The sequence below is a fragment of the Hypomesus nipponensis genome, chromosome 27 (genome assembly GCF_054491055.1).
Source record: "Hypomesus nipponensis isolate SF chromosome 27, ASM5449105v1, whole genome shotgun sequence".
In the NCBI taxonomy this organism is placed as follows: Eukaryota; Metazoa; Chordata; class Actinopteri; order Osmeriformes; family Osmeridae; genus Hypomesus; species Hypomesus nipponensis.
The window spans coordinates 8,431,175-8,444,271 of NC_140387.1; the positions used below are offsets into that span (position 1 = coordinate 8,431,175).

The 13,097-nt window shown below is 46.4% G+C and overlaps 1 pseudogene; it reads left to right on the plus strand.

Moving 5' to 3' along the window:
* The first annotated feature begins 330 nt into the window (after positions 1-330).
* LOC146220741 (uncharacterized) lies at positions 331-951 on the plus strand (annotated as a pseudogene).
* Positions 952-13,097: the final 12,146 nt, after the last annotated feature.

A 13,097-nucleotide genomic window follows, 5' to 3' on the forward strand; every position in this document is an offset into this window, starting at 1 on the left:
AAACTTCAGCTACTGATGATGAAAAATAGACTTTCTTTCCGCTTCGGTTTTGTGCTTCATGGAGACATGGCTGTGCGATTTGATCCTGGACACTGCATTACATCTGGCAGGCTTTCAACACATGCTCGCCGACCAGATTCAGAATGTGGAGCGAGCAAACCCGGATTCTGCGACTTTAGCAAAGGTAATCTCAGCCACAAACTCCCTAAATACAGACAATTCATCAAATGCCCAACTAGAGAAGAGAACACTCTGGATCACTGCTACACTACAGTCAGTAAAGCCTAGCACGCCGTCCCTCGTGCAGCACTGGGCCACTCTGACTATACCATGGTCCACCTGATTCCTGCATACAAGCAGAAATTGAAGTTCTGCAAACCTGTTGTGAGGACATCAAAACAGTGGACCAGTGAGGCTATGGAGGATCTGCGGGCGTGCTTAGACTGTACTGACTGGGATGTGTTCACGACTGCTACCAATAGTCTGGATGAACTCACAGAGGCTGTTACATCATACATCAGCTTCTGTGAGGCCTGCAACAGGTGCTCCAACATGCACCAGGGTAAACTTCAACAATGACAATGGTTCTCAGCAGAGCTCAGAAAGTTGAGGTCAGAGAAGGAGGAAGCATTTTGGAGTGGGGATAGAGACCGATTCAAGGAGTTGAAGAACAGGTTTAGCAAGGCAGAGAGAGAGCCTAAACGACTGTACTCAGAGAGACTGAAGCGCCAGTTCTCTGCTAACGACTCTGCTTCTGTCTGGAGAGGGCTCAGGCAGATCACCAACTACAAGTCCAGAGCCCCCCACTACACTAACGACTCCCGCCTGGCCAACAACCTAAATGAGTTCTACTGTAGATTTGATAGACAATTGGACTGTCCTGATCTACCCCCTCCCCCCCATGTGGCCTCCCCCCTCTACAGTGACGACTCTCTCCATTCAGGAGGGTGAAGTTAACAGATTTTTCAAGAGGCAGAACCCCCGCAAAGCAGCTGGGCCGGACTGTCTCTCCTGCCACCCTCAAGCACTGTGCTGACCAGCTGTCTCCGGTGTTTACCAACATCTTTAACACCTCCCTAGAGACATGCCATGTGCCAACCTGTCTCAAGTCCTCCACCATCATCCCTGTGCCCAAAAAGCCAAGGGCAACAAGACTTAATGACTACAGTCCCGTCGCACTGACCTCTGTGGTAATTACGTCTTTTGAGCACTTTGTGCTGGCACACCTCAAATCCATCACAGACCATTTCCTGGATCCACTGCAGTTTGCCTAGTCTCGGACTCCCGGTCCAGCTGCACCTCCAGTCATCCGTCTGTCAAACTTTTTTGTGGACGACACCACCCTCATTGGGCTCATCTCTGACGGACGAGTCTGATTATAGGTGGGAAGCTGACAACCTGGTGCAGCCAGAACAACTTAGTGCTCAATGCTCTTAAGACAGTGGAGATGGTTGTACAATTCAGGAAGAATACAGCCCCACTCACCCCCATCACCCTGTGCTACTCCCCAGTCAACACTGAGGAGTCCTTCCGCTTCCTGGGCACCATACTCTCCCAGGACCACAAGTGGTTACTGAACATCAGCTCCCTCACCAAGAAAGCACAACAGAGGATATACTTCATACGGCAGCTGAAGAAATTCCACCTGCCAAAGACAATGATGGTGGCACTTCTACACAGCCATCATTGAGTCCATCCTCAACTCTTCCATCACCATCTGGTACGCTGCTACCACTGCCAAGGACAAGAGCAGACTGCAGCGTATCATCCTCACTGCTGAGAAGGTGATTGGCTGCAATCTGCCTACCCTCGAGGACATGCACACCTCGAGGACCCTGAGGCGAGTGAGGAAGATTGTGCCCGACCCCTCCCACCCAGGCCACTCCCTGTTCCAGCTACTCCCCTCCGGCAGAAGGCTGCGGTCCATCAGGACCAAAACCTCAAGCCATAAGAACAGTTTCTTTCCGTCTGCTACTTACCTCTTCAAAAAGGCCAAGGACTCCCACTGACATTCATTCATTATTCAACCCAGTATCTGATTGCACTTTGTTGACCACTCTTGCTGCTCATTCTTATTCGTATTTTTATATACATATAAAATTATTCTTAGATTGTTTAGTTCTTAGGAATAGTTAAACTTTACCTTTACTTAATTTAAGATTTGTATATGTTTAGTGTTTGCACCTGTCTGCCACAGTAAATTCCGTGTTTGCATAACATACATGGCGAATAAACCGAATTCTGATTCTGATGTGGTTCTTGCCAGAAAAAAAAGCCACAGAAAGAACAGCTTATGTCTGTCCTTTCAGGACGCCTACAATGACATATAGATATTTTAGATATTATTTAGATGTCTATCCTAAAAAGGAAAAGAACAGGCCACAGAGAGAAAAAATAAGGAACCCATTGACAAAGCAGAGCAATCAAAACCTACGAAAACATATGGACCTTCTGTTTGACTCGGTGTGGAGAGTATGTTTTTACCTTATAACTTGCTAAATTGTTGGAAATACTGGGATTTGCTTTATGCTTCTAGAAAGAAGTGTAGACCTACACTATGGTTTGGTATCCAAGTCAAGCGGTTCAAATTGAAACAAATGAACATTTGGTTCTGTTTTTATTATTTTCTGATGCCCATTTCCAATATGTCCTGACAGAAATATTGTGAAAATAGAGGCAGGGCTCTAGACCAGGGGTGGGGAACCTTTTTTCTGCAAAGGGCCATTTGGATATTTAAAAAATCATTCGGGGGCCACACAGAATTATCAACTTACAAATGTGCCTGCTATATTTGGTCAAACATTTAATTAACTCACCCCTAATGTGATGGCTGGAGCTGCTTCTCTTTATGATGTTAGCTGGCACGGATGCAGCCTGCTTTGACTGGGGGTGCAGTGAACATTTCTGGGGGGGGTATCATGATTACAGAAAGAGATCATATTATTTTTTATATTGCTACCATCGATCCAAGTGTTAATCAGGCGCGGAGCCAGACGTTGTAAACATTCGGGGCTTAGGCCAAACCAACAACGTATTCTGGGTTTGATTTGCTAGAAAGGAATTCCACACCCAATGCGAGCGCGCAAGCAAAATATTTTGGTACATAGGTACACAACACTGCGCGCCACCACGGTCCTCTTCCACATATGAAAATAGTGCTGCTGCCAACGAATAATGCACCTAATAATATGGTTCCTCCTGGATGTTCCCCACCCCTGCTCTAGACTAACTTTTTTTACTAGGAGCACAGTAGCCCCTGACTGAAAATTTTTGGAGAAAATATAGGGGCACACCTTGTATTGACCAGCAATACATTTATTAATGTAACTAGAGAGGGTAGAATTCAGTGGCAATTTTAGACCCTTTTTAGGAGTGCTCAAGCACACCTAAATTTAATCTCAGCACCCCTAAAAATTATTTAGGTGTGCCTGCGTCGGTTGCACGTGTGTCCGTTTTTTTACTGTCATTTTAACAACTGATATATTTTTTCAATTCAGCCGTTTACTGAAACCCATTTCAACTGACACACCGACCGGAAACATCGGTTACATCAAAATACAGGCATGTTATCAAAATAAGAGCATGACGCGAAACCCTGTCATGGAGACATAACATTTTCCCCCCTCTCCAGGGCAGATCCAACCCACATCGCTGAGTGAGAGATAATACAAATAACATCGATAGAAAACCCGTTGTAGGAAACTTTCAGAATACATTGTGTATGACTTCAGTCCAGCCCGAACATATCATTACCAGGCTATTTAAAACTTAAAGTGCCTGGAACAGTCTTGATGAGGTTGAAACATTCAGACATAGTCCCTGAGGTAGCCCGGTTTGGAGCGGGCACGGACTGGTCGTGCTGCAGGACTAACTGGGCCTCCAGAGTCTGGATCAGGATCTCGGCTAGCCTCCAGGTCTCCAGAGTCCGGATCTCGGCTGGCCTCCAGGTCTGCCGCTGTAGGTGGGGCCACTTTGCGGAGGCGGCGTGCATGCCACCGCGTTCCGTCTGAGAGGCGAAAGGTGGCAGGTCCCAGTTGCTCAGTCACCTGGAAAGGCGCTGACCAGAATGACAAAAGCTTATGGCCCCGTGTGGGCCTCCGGACCCTGACCCAGTCCACAATGGTGAAAGCTGGGTGTTTGGCCCTGTGGGACCGGTCAAAGCGCTGTTTACTTGCCTGCTGTCGTGCTGAGACTCGGTCGCGTAGCTGATCCGTTGTTTTCCCCTGGGCCCCCTGTGATGTCAGGTGAGCAGGAACACACAGGCGGTCCAGGGGTAGTGATAGCTCCCGCCCCAACATCCGAAGTTGACCTTGACAATGCCGAGGTGGCCTTCATAGGCCATGGACAGGACACGTGACTGCAAGGTGGAGGGTATGACTGTGCGATGGCCCCTTGCAGTGGTCGCTGCAGCAAACTGCTCTGCTGAATTTAGAGCTCGGAAGGCAAAAGCAATAGGCCGCTCTGTGCCGTTGTGAAGCTGAGACAGGACAGCCCCCACTGCGTAGTTGGAGGCATCACAGGTGACAAGCGTTGGGCTGGGTGGGTCAAAGTGGACGAGTACTGGTGGTGCGATGAGCTGGGCCTTCAGCTGCATGACCGCATCTTTGAAGGCAGGGGTCCATGCCCATTGGGCGTCTTTTTTAAGGAGCAGCCGGAGAGGGGCAGTGGTGGAGGAATACTGGGGAAGAAAGCGCAAGTAATAGGCGGTCATGCCAAGGAAGGAGGCAATGTGGGCAGGGCTGGAGGGCATGGGCAGCCGTTCAATGGCCTCCACGTTAGAGTGAAGTGGGCTGAGGCCTTCTGGGGTCAGGCGAAACCCCACAAACTCCACTTTGGACGCGGAGAAGATGCATTTCCCGTTCAGTGTGAGGGCATGGGAGGCAAGCGTGTCGAGCACCTGTGTGAGACGTTGGTCGTGGATGGCAGGCGTTGATCCGTGTACCACTATGTCATCCAGGAATATCACCACCCCTGGGATGCCAGCAAAGATGGTGGAAATTATTTTCTGGATGCAGCTAGGGGCGGAGCATAGACCAAAAGGTACCCTGGTGTAGCGGAAGACGTCTGCGCGTGTGACGAAAGCGGTGAGGTTACGGCTGTCAGGGTGCAGAGGTACCTGCAGATAGCCTTGGCGGAGGTCAAGCTTTTAAAAGATCTTGGAGCCGTAAAACTGAGAAGTCAGTTCCTCTGCTGTGGGCAGCGGGTATTTGTCGGGCACAACAGCCTTGTTCACTGCCCTCAGGTCCACACACACACGCAAACCCCCTGACTTCTTCTTTGCAATGACCAGATTAGAAATCCAGGGTGAGGCGTTGACTGACTCAATGATGCCTATTTCCAACAGTTTTGTCAGCTCTGCTGTGACGTCATCGCGTAGTGCCAGGGGAATGCGGCGGAGAGGCTGCATGACCGGGTGTATGTCCTTACGGAGGAGAGGTTGATGGGTGAAAGCTGAGATGCAGCCTAGGCCAGAAAAGAGTGCTGGCTATCGCTGTTCCCATGGTGAGCTGACCTGGTGAATTGTTGCTCCACAGCTGTCCATGAACGTGAAGCCCAAGCTGGTGATGAGGTCCAGCCCCATGAGGTTAGCTCCATGCCGTGCCACTTGAAAAGTGAAAGTAGCCAAGGATGCGTTGCCATGGCGCACCGAACAGCTAAGGGAGGCCACTAAGTCGATCTTGGAATTGCTATATCCACGGAGAACAGCCGAAGGTGTCTGCAGCGCAATGTTGGGCAGGAAGCGCTTGACTGTGGACCAGTTGAGGAGTGATAAAGCCGCTCCAGTATCCAGCAGTAAAGGAACACAGACCCCATCTAGTTCCACTGTGCACGTCTTGAAGGACACGCGTGCAGAGCTGACCGAGTGTATAGGTGTTGGGGCTGATGAGCTAGCCCCAGCCTGTCGTGGGCCTGTCCGTGGGCCTAGCACGGACGGCGCAGAGCGACAGACTTTGGCGAAGTGGTTCTCTCTCCCTCAGCACTGGCAGACTTTTCCCCTGGCCGGGCATGTTGGGGCTCTGCTCATGTGTGAAGAAGAGCCACAGTTGCCACAGCTGCGACGTGGCTGGCTACGTATGCGGGCTGCATAGTTAATCCCTGGGTCCGTGTCTGATGACGCAGGGCTAGGCGAGCTCTCAGAATCCTCCACATGCTGTGTTAAGGCGGGCTGAGAGAAACCGCGGGAAGCTAGTTGTGAAGTCAGCTCGGTAGCTTTTTCAATCTGCAAGGCTATTTCAAGTGCTTTTGTAAGAGTCAAATCATCCGGTGACATAATTAGCTTTACACACATTTTGGGGTGGGTTGCGTGTTCTGCAAGCTGGTCCCTTATCATCTCCTGCTCCATTTCGCCGAATTTACAGAAAAACGCTAAGCTGCGGAGGTCGGCTACATATTGCTGAACTGACTCACCCGCTTTTTGCTTGCGCTGCCGGAAGACTATCCGTCGGAAAATTACAGTCTGTGGAGCTGCAAAGTGTTCTTCGAGTAGTTTTGTAGCTTCCTTTTTTGACTGACGCAGGGTTCTGAATATGCAATGAACGAGTAGTGCTCTCCGTCGCGGGTCGCTAGCTTCCTCCAGTCCGAGAGCTGCGAGGTATGTTTCGAACGACTCCAGCCAACGGATCCACGGTACCGGAAGCTCGCCTGGTAGTGAAAGGAAAGGTGTAGGTGGTGGGAGTGAAAACTCCATCCTCCTCACCAATGTAGTATGTGAAAACACTACACGAAACAGGAGAGCCGCATCAATTCAGCCGTTTACAGAAACCCATTTCAACTGACACACCGACCGGAAACACGTCATCGGTTACATCAAAATACAGGCATGTTATCAAAATAAGAGCATGACGTGAAACCCTGACATGGAGACATAACATAGGCTACATGCAAGTCTTAGCTAAATGACTTAAATGTATGATGCACTTTTTCGATCAGTCCTCCGACACCACAACACGATACTTGCTGAGTATAACAGCGCAACAGCTCAAACACAGGCAGGGATACAGTAGCAACGCTAGTGCTAAATAAGTATTTAGCTGCTAGGCTCCATGACGCCGGGTAAGAAGGGCTCGTGAAACTGTTCACCAAAAGAAGGAAGGGGCACCCACTTGTCTGGCAGATTAAGACATGTTAGTAGGAACCTAGCGAAAAATAGCCTAAACTTTCCAAGACTCTTAGCTAGGTTTATATAGGTGCCTAGCAAATAATAGCCTCAACTTTCATAGATTAGCCACGGTACTAATGCAGAAGGAACATTGATATCGCTGTCTTACTAGAACGTCGTATCTATGCGTCGTTGCTAACGTGTGCTGACATTGTACACACCCAATATATTCAATTTGTACGTCCCACATGCGCGAGTGCTTGGACAAAATGCTCGCACTGTCTCAAAAACTGGTCGCAGTCTGGAGCCCTGAGAGGGCAATCCCTCTTACATGACAAACCCGTGGGAAAAAAACTTGCACCCTCTTACAAAGGATGAAGTCAAAACCAGCTGCTGGTGTAACAACTTAAAAATCCCAACAATCTAACTAGCTTTGCTCATAGCTATGCTTATTATGAATTTCTTACAGTTTTTCACAATTGTTAACACACAAAAAGCAAAACCTTGGAACAATTTTCACAACCTTAACGTCATGTACCAATTGCTCGACCCAATTTATCACTACTTTATACTCCCTTATGTACATTTGACTCTGACTTTCCTTGTTTACACACTGATGTCAATTACACATCACCTTGTTGTCAAAACACTACACACAATGTTCAGTTGTTGCACACACTTCTCAAGTAGTCTCAAAGCATCTACAACACACAACTATTCAAATGTTAAAACACTCAGGTCTGATGAGCAATTTGCGATCACAGGGTATCCGCGGGGTCTTGAAAAGTATTAAAAGTTGATAAATCCATTTAGGGAAAATTAAGGCCCTTATTAAAAAGTCTTAATCCCGATTTTTTAAGGTATTACATTTTGTTCACACTTTGTCCAAAGAGTTCGACTCCAAAAAAAATGCATGAATATATTTATTTTCCTCCCCATGACGATTATAAACAACGACGTGCTCGGTCAGCGAGTCACGTATTTTGCAAAATGCACGGTTAGGTAATGTGTCGCCCACCACATGTCGCGAAACAAACTCCGAAATGGGGAAATGTAAATTTGCGGACTCCTGGTTGGAGAAGGATGAGTTTGTACAATGGCTGAAGCCTGTCCCTGAAAACAGGCTTACTGTACATATTGTAAAAAGATTTGCGTAGCTTCGATGGGCATCAACACTGTCAAGGCCGCCACTGGCCGCAGATAGCAGCTGCAGCTGTCCATTGCCAGTTTCTGTTCTCCACCAGCGACACCGCCACCCAACAAAACAGCTGAACTTGTCAAAACAGCTACGACAGCAACATCTGCCCCATCGTCTGCCGACATCAGGGTGGCTATGAGTGGCACATCAACAATGCGCGCGGAGGTTATCTGGTGTCTCAATACTGCGGTGAATCACCGCTCACTGAACTCTAACATTCAAATATTTCTATAAACCTTGCCTTTTATTCTTTAATTTATTATTTTGAGCTTTGTTTCTTCCGAGCTTATCTGAGTTCTGTTGTATGGTTGTGCTCTATAGATTTATTTGCAAACTACAACTGTTTATTAAGTTTAAGGTTTTTTTCAGATTAGAAGTTGAAGTGGCGATGAGGTCTTAAATTTTTTGTCGATTGCTAACACACAAAAATGGTATGTGTAAGCCATCCTCACAAAACCATTTTGCCAAATCCCAGCAGAAAGACCATGTACCCCAATCTTTTAACACAATTTACCCCTTTTGACACATTTATCAGGTTCATTCACACTTCTTTGCAAAATTCTAAACACACCTCTCACTTTAAGACACAATTATCACCATTATGTCATTCAGAAAACACTGCCGTTTGATAAGTAAACCCAAACCAGCGCAATTCAAACACCCTTAACAACCTAGTATCTATGTGTAAGCACTAACAAGCAAATATACTCAACAAGCAATCAGGGGTTTGGAATGAATACAAAGGTAACTCATCTGTACTTTGAAATCATGGATGCAAATATCAGAAGAGGCAGAATTGTCAGAATGAGAGGAGATGGACAAGGGAGATGAAGAGGAACAATAATCTCAAATGAGATCCATGCCACACTATGACAGAAATCCCTATGACAGAACAACCTTCTCCAAGCCATGGAAGAAGCTTGTGGGGACATAACTCTGGAGTTTTGTCAGGGATGGCTCAGGCATTCAAGGGCATTTTCCCTGCGGTTTGGGTTGAGAAAACAAGGCCTGTGATGTTGAGGAAAATCTCTGGCCTGACCCTGGTCAGAGATAGGATGCTGACCCAGAAAGAACAGTGCTGTTGCGTACTCAAGCTCTGTTACCCAGGTAAAAATTATTTTTTTGTTTCCTTGTTTTCTTAGCCTTTGTTCCCCAAATTACAGTTTACAGCAATACATTTGTGCAGTACTACTATTTGCATCCTGTGACCACTACAGTAACAAGAGCTCAAAATGCAATTGCTGTACAATGTAAATAGAAAATAAACAGACTGTAAGAAGGACAATTGCAGTAATTGTGAGTTTTATGATTTACATCATGTCAAACTCATGAGGTGAAACATGTTATAGTCAATGGTTCTTGAAAACCTTTTTATATTAGTGTTTTCAATTCCTCCCAGCAGTGTGTAAAGGGTATTCAGAACGTTGAATTTATTTGAGGGCTTTGTGTGTATTTTGAATGCAAAGTCAGGTTCATACAACAGATAATAATATGGTTTTGTTTACAGTGTTTGATTTTGGGTCAAGTCAAGGGTTTGGCCAAAACAGTGTAGGTATGAAGATGTGTGTTTACAGTTTAGGGAAAACACAGTACACATTCAAGAGATGTGTCTTAGCAATTGAGAAAAACTGTAAAATGTTTTGAGAAGGTCTTCAAAAAGTCTTAAAAAAGGTATTGAAATTAACTTCAGGATTCCTGCATATACCCTGGATCAGGACTGCAGCATAAAAAGTGCCTTGAGCCTCTGTTTTGTTTGGTGAACAATGGAGAACTTAGAACATATCAACAACCAAAGAAGGAGAGGCGTAAGAGTGAGAGGAGGACAAGGAAGAGGACAAGGAAGAGGACAAGGAAGAGGACAAGGAAGAGGACAAGGAAGAGGACATAGCCTGGCTGCCAGCCCAACTTCTCCCCGCCCACAAAAAAATTTGGTCGGGAAGTTGGGTCTGGAGGGTCTCGTATTGGGAACAATTACATAAAACCAGGATTGGGACGGACCAATGAAATTGCCAGGGCGGGCTTTATACGATGATGGACAGATGATCAACAGTAACGTAATCAACAACGTCACGAAAGAGCCCTTGGGTTGAATTCGTTTTCAACAAATAACATATTACGTTGCTCTGATTGGTTGTAGGTCTATACAATTGAGCGAAGAGGCATTTGTTTTACGAGTTCGGTTGAAACACGCCCCGTAGTCACAGCCCAACGGAGAGTTTTCAGACTGATATTCTGACTAGAATTATGAGTATGACAACGTCAGGCTAAAGAGGACAAGGAAGAGGATGACAAGGAGGAGGAAGAGGAGAAGAAGGAGGTGGAGGAGAAAGAAGAAGGAGAACGGTGATCTCTAATGAGATTCGGGCCACCGTGGTTGACCATGTGCTCAACCATGAGCATGAGCATTTTGAGCATGAGCAGTTTGAGCATGAGGCAAGCTGGCCAGAGGGTCCAACCAAACCTCAACCGCTTCACAGTTGCTGCCATCATTAGAAACATTAGAATGGAGAACAGGTATGAATTATATTTGCCTTATGTACTGAGATATTGCATATCAATAGAATACAGTGTGGTCACTGTATTTGTATTTTGCAGGACTGAAAGAAAACCACGACGTGGAGGAAGAACATGAACTTTCACAGCCGAACAGGAAACTAACATTGTGAAAATGGTTCGTGAAAACAACACTATCACACTCGACAGATACAAACCAGGATCCTGGCTGACCATGCCACATTCAGAAACATCCAGACCATGGACCAGGAATGCCATGCGGATGAAACAAGTGTACAGGGTCCTATTCGACCGGAACACAGACCACATCAAGGAGTTGCGGCAAGAGTTTGTAAGTCCCATACATTCAGCACTGACACATGCATGTATTGCACCTGTAATGTGTCTCACTGTACCCCACTGTGTTGACCCATCTGTGTCCATACTATACAGTAACTTGCATTATCATGCTGTCTGTTCCAGCAGATCCAGGAGCATGACACAGCTCATGATCTATATGAATACATGAATACATATTCGTTGATGAGGTTGGATTCAACCTGGTGAAGAGGAGGCACCGGGGCAGAAATGTCATTGGCCAGCGCACCATTGTTGAGGTCCCCACCGAGCGTGGTGGGAACATCACTTTGTGTGCTGCTATGGGTTGAGTAGGCCCGTTGACAGTACTGTACTGTTCAAAAAATACAACTTTTTTTGCTGCATATGTGTGCTGTTTTATGTTCGACTATGAAAAAATGTGTCCGACACTGAGACATTTTACAAAAGTTGAAATGGCTCATTCTCCAGAGTCATTGCCATTCATATAGTGTGTTCCATTTTGAGAATTGTGTTTTCAATTTTGCACTACTGTGTGCTGTGATTGCTTGGTAGTGTGCAGCAAATGGTTATTGTGTGTACTGTTATGAATGGTATATGTGTGTGTACCAAATGAGAACACAAGTTCCATTTTGTAAACAGGTGAGAGATTTGATGGCAAAGAGTCATCTTGCAAAGGGAGTGTCAGGTTTAGCATTTTGTGTGTGAGGTTTTCAGTTTTGAGAAATATGTTATTGTTTTGAGAAACGTGTGTTAACAATTGTGAAAAACTGTAAATTTATTTTTGCTGGATATGCGCCGACACAACTTCCCAAAGAGAGAATGTCTGCGCCAAACATTTCAGCCACTACTGTTTCCTCAACTTCCTTGTACAAACAGGAGTGAGGCAGGGGTGCTTTCTATCGCCATTCTTGTTCCTGCTAGCAATGGATTGGGTAACAAAGCAATCCACAGCAGGAAGAAAAAATGGCATACAGTGGACAATGTGGGCGCAGCTCGATGACCTGGACTTTGCAGATGACTTGGCCCTTCTCTCTCATACCCAGCAGTAGATGCAGGAAAAGACCAGCACCATCGCAACCAACTCTGCTCGCCTCGGTCTTAACATCCACAGAGGGACGAGCAAAGTCATGAGCGTCAACTCTGGCAACACTGCACCCATCAAGCTGGAAGGCGAAGCTCTGGAGGAGGTTGAGGAGTTCACCTACCTTGGCAGCATTGTCAATAAGCAGGGTGGAACAGATGCAGATGTGAGAGTCAGAATTGGCAAGGCCAGAGCTGCATACCTCCAACTAAAAAACATCTGGAGCGCAAAAGACCTGGCCATCACAACAAAGATCAAGATCTTTAACAGCAATGTGAAGTCAGTCCTACTTTACGGAGCTGAGACAAGGTGGACTACAGTGAATACGACAAACAAAATCCAGTCTTTCATCAATACCTGTCTGCGACGAATCCTCCAGATCCACTGGCGTAACACCATCAGTAACAAAGAACTGTGGGATTGTACCAGCCAAAAGTCAGCGGACGAAGAGATCCTCCAACAACGTTGGAGAAGATAGGCCATACTCTCCGTAAACCAGCCACAAACACCACAAGACAGTCCCTCAAGTGGAATCCCCAAGGGAAAAGAAAGAGAGGTCGGCCGCAAAACACCTGGCGTAGAGACTGGGAGGCAGACGCCAAGAAAATGGGCTACACTTGGGTACAGCTTGAGATGTTGGCTCAGGACCGAGATGCTTGCCTAATGCTTGCAGCCTAAGCCCCAGAAGGGAAAGTAGGCGATGATGATGATGACTGTTTCCTCAACTTGAGCCAATACAAAGCTGGCCTTGCTCATTCTCATTACTAACTGTCCTTGGTCAAGCTACAAACCTTGGACAAGTAAGTTAACTAACTTACTTATATCAACGCTATATCATTTTGCTGCTTTACTGTATATGGTTACCTAGCTTGCTAGAATGTGGCTGT